Source organism: Pteropus medius, unplaced genomic scaffold, assembly GCF_902729225.1.
Source record: "Pteropus medius unplaced genomic scaffold, Ma_sr-lr_union100, whole genome shotgun sequence".
NCBI lineage: Eukaryota > Metazoa > Chordata > Mammalia > Chiroptera > Pteropodidae > Pteropus > Pteropus medius.
The window spans coordinates 513,757-523,300 of NW_024344377.1; the positions used below are offsets into that span (position 1 = coordinate 513,757).

The 9,544-nt window shown below is 53.6% G+C and overlaps 1 long non-coding RNA gene across 1 annotated transcript; it reads right to left on the reverse strand.

Annotated features, from left to right (window-relative positions):
- Nucleotides 1-5,181: 5,181 nt before the first annotated feature.
- LOC120608897 (uncharacterized) lies at nt 5,182-7,001 on the reverse strand. The gene is made up of 3 exons (XR_005654565.1): nt 6,865-7,001; nt 6,547-6,605; nt 5,182-5,320 (listed from the first exon to the last, which is right to left on the reverse strand). It is a non-coding gene; the product is annotated as an uncharacterized LOC120608897 (long non-coding RNA).
- Between the last annotated feature and the right edge of the window lie 2,543 nt (nt 7,002-9,544).

Here is a 9,544-nt window from a genome sequence, read left to right on the forward strand (position 1 = left end):
CTGCATCTGCTCGGTGGGGAGGCTGCCGCGGGCAGCCGTGGGGCTAAGCCAGGCTCGGCTTAGCATCAGCCCGCCCTTTGCGTGGCATTTCCAGTTTGCGAAGCACCCATTCCATCTCTCTTCTGAGCCGGGAGGCGTTTGTGTCCCGTTTTATAGATGAGGAAACTGAGGCTCCATAACACTAAACGATGAGGTTAGCACAAGTTCTGCCTATGTTCCCCTTTCGTTCATGTTTCTGGGGAAGCTTCTGGTTTGAAATACCTCTGGAGTCGTGGGCGTTGGAGACGATGCAGGTGGAGGTCGCTGGGTGGGGTGCGGAGTGGGTGGTGCTTCCTGGACTTGGCGAGGCCGTTCCTGGTGGTGGGATGTGCGTGAGCAAGGTGAGTGGGGTCATGAGGACGGTGTGACCTCACTCCTGTACCCGGACATCATCGGGGAGTGAAGAGGAGGGCATTGGGAGGTGAGGCTTGGAGAGCTCACACGGACCCCGGGCTTTGGGTGCTGTCTTCCGGGTGGCTGGGGAGCCCTGAGGGCTATGAGCTTATCCATGGATGGGGACAGAGAAGGCCCAGTTTCAGGGCACGTAGGAGAATGGAGTGGGGTGAGCTTGGGTGGGAGGCAGGGAGGCAGTGAAATGAGAGAAGTCACTGGCAGAGGGGGCCGTGATCCTGCCGAGGGGTGACTTGACACCAGGGTCACAGAGGGGAGAAGGGGATAATTGGGTGAGAAGGAGGAGGAGCCGTGAATGGGACGGCAAAGCAGGCGAGAAGCAATTGGGCCTGGGGGCCACAGAGGTCTGAAACTTGATGTGTTGGGTTCGATCATCTCTTGGTCGTGGTCACCAGCATCCTCTGCCCTGGACCAAAAGCTTCAGGGATGCGGTCGTTGTGCATCAGAGGTCCGGGACTGAAGAAGGAGGGAGCCTCAGGGTCACCTGCCCGACCGCCTAGTTTGCAGATGGCAACTGAGAGTCTGAAAGGCTGAAGCACAGAGAGTGACTCGCTGGAACCAGAGTGACTCTGGTCCAGGGCTCTGTCCCCAAACTGCTCTCTCTGGAACCACAGCTGCATCATCAAGTTCACACCATCCTTACATCTGGAGACGCTTGGCTGCAAACGGCTCAGCTCCCAGGCCGTGCTGTGCCCCTCAGTCCTTTCTCTCGTTCCCTCTTTGCCTTTGTCGAAAGGTGCGTGTCGCTGCTCGTGCCCGTCAGAAATAGCCTCGCCATGGGCAGCACGGTGCCCTTGCAAAGCAGGTGCCCTCCTCTCGGTTTGCGTCCCTGCCTCCTGCCTGGCCCAGAGCACGGTCACGGGGCGTAGTCACTGGGACTCCAGCTTCCCCTTGCAGGAAGGAAGGAGCGAGGGGTGGGGGCGTTAACCCTGGGTGCTCCAGTGGGTGGGTGGAGCAGGGACTTGGGCAGGTGCCACAAGTGGAAGGAAGCGTCAGACAGATGGCTGCAGAGGGCGAAACCCAGTGTGGCCAGGGGAGGGGTTCATGAATGAAACAAGTGGGGTGGATTTGGAAACGTAGGATAAGGCCAGAGTTGGGGAGAGCCCAAGCCAGGCTTTACCGACCTCTCATCCCATGGTAGGTATTGTGCCAGGTGTGGTCACACCTTAGTGAATAAGACATATGAGGTTGGCAGTGGGGTCGATCATACAACTTAGCCCCTTGCATGGCGAGACCCTGTTCTGAGCAATTTACCTATATCGACTCATTTATTCCCCACAAGTCTGTGAGGTAGAAATTATTATCATCCCCATTTTTCAGATGAAGACACTGAGGCACAGAGAGGTGAGGTGACCTGCTCCAGGACCCGGCTGCCGAGTGAGTGAGCTAGAATCTGAACTCAAATGTCTGATCCCGGAGCCCCCCCCCCGCCCCCGCCCCCTCACTGAAACAGCCTGGCCCTTACTTACGCGAGCATCAGAGCAATTGGAAAAAGAATGACCAAGTGTGGCAGGCACCGTGAGGGGACAGAACCGGCTGCAGAGGCAGGAAGTGAGGGCAGAAGGGTGAGTCCTCCTTGAGATAGAACTGTCCAGAAAGGGCTCTCCAAGGTCACGACGTTTCACCTGAGACCGGAAAGGGTGAAAGGGATTTTTATTGATGGAACTAATACCCGAGGTTTCCTTTGAAAATGAAAAGATTGCGTATTGATTTTAATTGTTGTTATGCTACTTTTACTTCTCATAAGTTTCATTTTTTCTTCCCCCAAAAAGGGAGCTGAGGTGGGGAAAACTTACCCGGGTGGGGACTAACCTGGGAGGAGTAGGGCCTGAACAGGTGAGCCACGCCACAGGCTGAGAGTTTCTCCCCCAAAAATCTCCGATTTTTGTCAGCTACAGCTATGCCTGGCAAATCTTATTTAATTTGGATCTCTGGGGTGTTTAAAAAATTAATTGGTTTGGCTCCAGCTTTTCTTCCTCTGAGAATGAGACCCATTGTAGAATGTGAAGCGGCTATGCCGATTGGGGACCGCTCTCTGCACACTGCCAAGTCCCCTCCCCCTGCCCGGGAGTTCCGTGGCTGGGGTGGGAAAGAGCGTACCCCAGTCTCGTGGGAGTGGCGGGGCCTTCTTCCTCACATTGTGACCCATCCCTGGGAGGGCCTCACCGATGTCAGGGAGGGACCTGAGGCCTGGCCAGTGATAAAGGCAGCGGGACAGGTCAAGGGGGTGCCCCAGATCTCAGGCTTGACCAAAGGCCATGAGGGGCCACTTGGAGGAAAATGCAGTCCAGAGTGTGTGGACTTTGAAAGTCATTTTCGTGTATGACTGTTTATTGAGCACCTACTGTGTGCCAGGCACTGGGATAGGCCCTGAAGGGGCTACTGAGAGAAACTGGGCTTGGATTCTGCTCTCGAGGTCTTTCCATGCAGCTGGTCAGCTTTTATTGAGCTCCTTTTGCATACAGGAGAGATGCCGACTGCTCTGCAGTGTTCTCCCTCCTGGAGGAATTGACGGAGGGGTCTGCCAGATCGCCACTCCCGAGCCAGCACGCAACGTCCTGAGGGCCGTGGGAGCCACGTGCAGGGTGCCGTGGGAGCCCAGGAGGGTGGGGACAGAGGGCCTCTCCTAAGTGTAGTCACGGAGGACTTCCCCAGGAAGAGGCGGCAGAGCTAGACCTCGAAGTGCAAGCAGGAGTTTGCCAGGAGAAGGGCTGGTGAAAACAGTGTGTGCGAAAGCAGGGCGTGTCATGGGGGTGGTGGTAACCGTGGCATGGTAAGGAGTGAAGGGCATGGTGTGGAGGTCACCTTTCTCCATCAGGCAGTAACGAGTGTGCACCTCGCTCCGCTAGGACAAGACAATAACCACAACGTGCAAACTTAACTGAGTGCTCGCTACGCGCCCAGCTCTATACTAAGCAGTTATGTGCATAACTGTATTCGATTCTCACTGCAATGCTCTGTTAGGTCAGGATGGGATTCTCCTATTCCACAGATGTGTAAACTGAGACCAGAGTGATGTACTCAGTCTCTGCTCCAGGCTGACGGCTCAGTGAGGGCTGCAGTCACCAGGAGAGGTCCTGAAGGCTCTGATGGACAACCTGCCATGTCCCCAGATGGGCCACTCCTGGTTCAGTAAGTACCAGGAGGCTGTTTATATTTTAGAATATAAAATTGAAACACCTCGATGTTTAACGCGCCTCGGCCCCACTTCCCAGATGGAGGATGGAATCAGTGCAAACACTTGCTTTCTGTTTTATCCACTGCAGTTTCAAAGCTTAGGTTTAAAATGATGTAAGAGTTTGATCCAGGTGGTTACCGTGGTTGCCAGTTTGGGTTGGATAGACAAAGCACTGGATTTTTGTCCCTGAGAGGAAGCCTCCTTAGAAATAGAAATGGATTCTTAGCTACAGAACTTATAACTGGATGTGACAACTTCTCTTCTTTTGCACACGGAAGGGAAAACATGCTTGGCTGGAAGGGAAAGGAAGTGTTTGCTGCTCCCCAAAGCTCCCATCTCTTATACCTGAGCCCCTCAAAGCCGGCTGCGTTTCAGCCTGGGATTGACAACGTGGAGGTAGAGGTCAGTGAAACCCAGGTGTGAAGGAAGGAGGCCAAGACGTTTTTAAAAATTGCATTTCCTGGTCGTTTAAAAATTATATTTCCTGAGGACATATAGAATTAAATTAAATTTAAAAAATGCTACGCCTCTGCTCGGTGTTGTGATTGTGATCAGGTGACTGTGGCGTGACAATGGGGCTTTGCTTTTCTTACTGTGAAGGGTGTTTATGTGCTGAGGTCCCTAGGGCATTGAGTCCTTCATGCAAATAGTGATTTCATGAAGGTGACCTCTTCTTTTTCGGGCTTCATGCTTGTGTGACCATGGGAGCAGCTCCAGAATGTGTAAATTCGGGGAACTCCGATCCTAACAATCCCATTGGAAGAAAGGGCTAGAGAGTTCCTGGGTGCTAAAGCCCCTCCCCACCCAGATCCCTCTGTGACCATCACTGGGGGCCGTGCCGGCCCTTACCCTGCACCCTAAGTGTGTTGGGGGCCGTGTGGTGAGCCGGAACTTCTTGGGGCCTGAGACCGTCACCTACCTGATGGACGCAGATGTGGAGCCAATCGATCAGAGGTGCAACCCCCGATTCAGTCGCTTGTTCAACGGTGACCTTCGGCAAGTGCCTTTACTTCTGGTCTCCTCGGCGGAATCACCCTCCCCTGACAAGATCTTGAGAGGATTGCGCCGGTCAGGGGCCCAGCAGGGCCAGAAGCTCACGCGGATGAGCGGGCGTGATGAATGACGCCCGGAAGCGTGGGCAGGACAAAGGGAGAACGCTGGGACCAGGGACAGCAGCCTTAGGCCTGCAGGAGGGCGTTAGTGCTCATCAGCGGCAGAACTGGACCTGAGGGGTGGGGGGTGGGGCTTCAGGGCAGCACAGAGAGGCAGCCACCACCAGGAACTCTGGGGCAAAGCGGAGGCACGTGGAAGGGAAGACGTACCCAGATCTCTCTCTCTCTCCCACCCTCCTATCTCCTGCTGGCACCTGTCTTTGACCATTCGCAATCAGACGCCAGAGGGCAAGTATACTCAGGCCACAAGGGTCAACCTTCAGGACGTAGATGGCCGAGAGGGATGGAGATCCGCAGGTGTGGAAACAGAGAAAAACTAGCACAGAGGTTAGATGCGATCCTAGCTGGGGATTCTCCTGCACATAGTAGGTGCCCAAGAATGCTGGATCTCCGGGGTGCTGAACAGCCTCTGGCCACTGTGAGTTCACCGTCTCCCCACGCGTCCGTGGGCGCGATTTCGTAACAGTTTTCATGACAGCATCTTATTGTTTACAAATGAAGCCGGTTTCCCCAGGTCAACCTGAAAATGAAATCTCAGTGTGGGGGCGACAGCGCGGGGGGAGCTGATTCGCAGGGGCTGGGGGCACAGGCTAAGAATAAGGCTTGTCAAAAAGGCGCCGAATCCGCCGAGCACAGGAGTAAGAACAAACGTGTTGAAATTAAATGTGAAATGGGTAATTATGTGGTAATGAGATTGAGGACATTACAAAGGACATTGCCATTTAAACCAGCACATCCCAACAGAATAATGAACGGGAAAAACCCTCCAGCTTCGTAGTTATAATCATAGTTGCCATAACAACTTAGTATCTCTCTCCGTGAGCATCTATCTCGAGACTATATTTTTAGCAATGACTGTGCCGGAGCATGTATTTTTCTTTATATAGCAGCTAATTTTTCAAATTACCAACCTTAAAAAAAAAAAAAAAAAAACCATTCCATTTTCATTCTCTCTGAGTGTAAAAGTCTCAGGGATAATTAGGGAAATGAGCAGGTGTGAAAGTCCCTTATGAAAAATGCTATAAAAGTATTAGTGTCTTGACAACATTTGTTTTGACAAAATGTTCTCTGGACCTGTAACACTGTATTGTTCCTTGTCACCCAGCTTCGCATAAATCTCTGTGGGCCTCATAAATATTTGAAAAGTTATTATCTATGTAAGGTGTTCAAGGATTATTTGACAAGTACGGATTTAGGTCTAGTAATAGAAATTAGTTTAACAGAATCCTGAGTGTCAGGAATGGAGGAATGAATAAACATTGGTTAACCTTGCTTAACAGAAATGCACATAGCAGATTCCCAGCAGAAGCAAACAACAGGTTGACTTTAAAGAGTATCGTTTGAAGGACTCAGAAACCAGGAAGGATTCGGAACTGCCATTTTGGTTTTCAGATTTGCCCCAGCTTCTATGCCCAGCTGGAGGGTTTGGTTTTATAGCACGGCTAATGTCCAAGAAAAGTTAGCACCCTACCAAGCTCCACTTCCGCTCCCAGGAGAGGCTGATAGTCCTTTGTCAGGGTCCCAGATCTAAGTTAAACAAACCGGTTATTAGGTTGAGAACAGAAAGCTCAGAAAGAGGCACTCTTTGCAGAGGCCGTGAAAACTCCTGGCCAAGCTGAGTCATGCATCAAGGATTTATTGAGAATTTTCTGTCTTTCTTGTTCTCAATTGCTTCTGTTAGCAGAGGCAGATTACAATAATCACGAAGAGCTTAGAAACACTGGGTCAGTGAAGAGCATGCCTTACCGTGGTTGTCCGTCGGTGAGCTTGGAGAACAAAGCACGTGTGGGACATGAGCCGAGGTCCTAGGAGGAAGGGCCAGGTTCACGTGAGATCGATAAGCACTTTGGGTTCTTCCGTAGAAGAGCAACATCATAAATGGATGTTTTAGGGAGAAAGCCGGTCGCTCCCCATACAGGGCGACAGCAAGTCATAGAGAGACCTGCTCTATGAGTAAGTGTTCCCATACCATGGCACGGGGCACTGAACAACGGCCCCGTGCCCAAACCACCCACGGGAACGGGGGAAGAGGTGAACTAAAGGATACGGAGAAACAGGACTTACTAATATATTATCCACGTGACAGTCAACGAGAGATGGTTCAGTCTTCGTCCGGGAAGCTAGAGAATGAGGAAATCTCTGGCAGAGAGGCAGAGTTCAGAAGCAGGATGAGGCTTGCAGACCAGGAAAGTCAGGTCGGCTTTGCTATCCTGTCTTCTTACACTCCCTGAACTCTGGCTGTGCCCTGCAAATTTCCAGGCGAGAGCCCCAGAGAGAGGGACTCAGAAGTGGACAGAGGCAGCCCAGGGACTGCGCAGCAGGCTGCTGCGTGTCGGGAGGCCTGGCATCTGTGCAATCAATTCTTCTTCTATCTATTCTGCTTGCTTTAATCATGTGTCTCTCCATGGAAAACAAACAAGCAGTAATAGGGAGACAGGGATCAGCGGAATTTGTCTCCTGATTCCAGGGACGGGTTCAGAATCACGCTGGGGTGGGACATTCTCTGAACAGTTACCAGACACAGCAGAGCAGGTGTATGTTAATTTCTACACTAAGTGGTGCCGGGAAACGAAAATGTTTTCAGAACTTTCATACTGCCTGATGGGAGCTCTTGGATAGAAGCAGAAGAGCAGGGGGTAGGGATGTCACTTTGTGTCTTTGTGGGGTAGGATGCTTTGTGTCCTTGGGTCTGGGCCTCGGTCTGCTCCTGTATGAAAGTGGAGGGAGAGGTTAGTGTCAAGTTTTCACCATATCAGAATTGCCTGAGGAGCTTCGTAGATGTGCCAGTGCTCAGTCCCAGCCCTCGGGAGAGTCTGTAGGTCTGGGGGGTGGGGGGCTGGCGTCTGTATGTTTCGCAAGTTCTGGGGTCTCCGATGGAGGTGGTGCAGGGCACAGCTCTGGCCTGGATGGTCTCCGAGGCTCTTTCTGGGATGCCGGGGGTCCTCTGCTTGTGCTTCACACGGCTAGCTGGAGCTTCTGGGTGTACCAGTGCTGCGAGAACCGCTTTCTGTCTCACCGGTGAAGGCCTGCGCTGGCCTGTTTTGTTGTCTGGGGTGCCTGGCTTCAGACGAGAGCATCGTGTGAGTGAGTCCTGGAGACACCAGCACCGAGGGTGAGCAGGCATCCAGAGCGGGTCATGGACCAGCCCAGCCCAGGCCAGGCCTGCATGGAGAGCTGTAGGAGGGGAAGGGCTGCCCTCCTCCCTCATTCTGGAGACCTCTGCTGGCTCTGGGTTCTGGAATGTCCTCAGGGGATGAGAGCCAGGTCCGAGGCCTGCTGGCCCTCAGTCACAGGGAGGGGCCCTGCCTCTGCTCTGGCCATTCTGCTTTGGCCTGCGGCCTGGGGGCCCAGAAGACCTGCCCCAAAGGATGGCCTGGTTAGGTGGCCTGTGTGGGGGCGATGAGAAAAAACGAGGTGGCGAATGGGGGAGGCCAGAGGCAGAGGGTGGCGGCTGTCCTGGCACAAGCACTGCCCACTGTGTGGGTTCAGAGGGGAGATGCGAGGGAACGGAAAGGCCTTGCCAGGGTGATCGGATTCAGCTCACTGACATCCTGGAATGGCAAGGTCCAAAGCGACTGGGGATGCGGTGGCCCAACCCAGGGTCGAGGGTCAGTCTGTCTGCGAGGCAGAATGGCCCCCAAAGACATCCCCACCGGAACCCGGGACCTGTGACTGTGTTAGGTTTCATGGCAAAGCGCACTTTGCAGCTGTGGTTGACGTTACCACCTTAAGAGAGGGGGTTATCGTGGGTGGTCTACTTTTAAGGGCCCCTCTACCCGCAGGGGCCCTTAAAAGTATTTCCCTAGCTGGAAGGGGGAGAGATGCGGCAGGCAGCGGGGAATTCAGAGAGACCTGAAGCAGCTGGGGGGCTCGGCACGGCACGTCCGTGCTGGCACTGAGATGTCGAGCCCACGAGTCAGGACCAGAGAGAGGCCGCTAGGAGCTCCTGGGAAGGCGTGAGAAGGAACTCGGCAGCCTGGCCAGGCCCACAGCCAGCACGAGTGCAACCACTTGGGGAACTGAGTTCAGCCAACGCCAGTGTGTCAGCCTGCGAGATTCTTCCCCAGAGGCTCCACTAGGAATGCAACCTGCTGACGCCCGAGTTTATTTAGCCTAGTGACACCTGCCCAGCCTTCTAACCTGCAGAGCTGTAAGATAATAAACACCTGTTGTTTTAAACCGCGGAATCAGTACTTTCTTACAGCAACAATAGAAAACGAAAGCAGGCTGGTACCCCCAACATCCCAGCCTGCAGGACCAACTCAAAGCTGTCCAAAGGCAGAAGGCACCTTCTCAGAAGGCAGCGAGCTCCTTCCCTGCCAGCCAAGGGCCCCGTGCCGGAAGCCTGTCCTTTGGATGCACCAAAAGTCGCAGGTGACTCCCAGGAAGGCAGCCTTAAGATGCCTCCACTTTCTCTTCCCAGTGCAAGAGTCATCAACTCGGACCCCAGCGGGAGTCCTCCAGGGGCACTAGGCCCCGCCCCCGCGGACACTACTCCTCAGAAAGCGGGCCACCTGGGGGCTCAGGAATGCCGTTCACGTTCCTGAAACAGGATCTGGGTCCAGGGAGAGGAAAGTTTGTTTGGCCAGAGGGAAACGCAGGTCTGGGGCGGAGGCCACGTTCCAGGCTCCGATCTGCTTTGAGACCTTGGGCGAAGCATTTGTCATAGCGAGTCGTTTCTCCAACCTGTAAAACGAAAGGACAGGACAAACGAATGGCCTTGAGCTTCCTTCCTCAAGGGAAC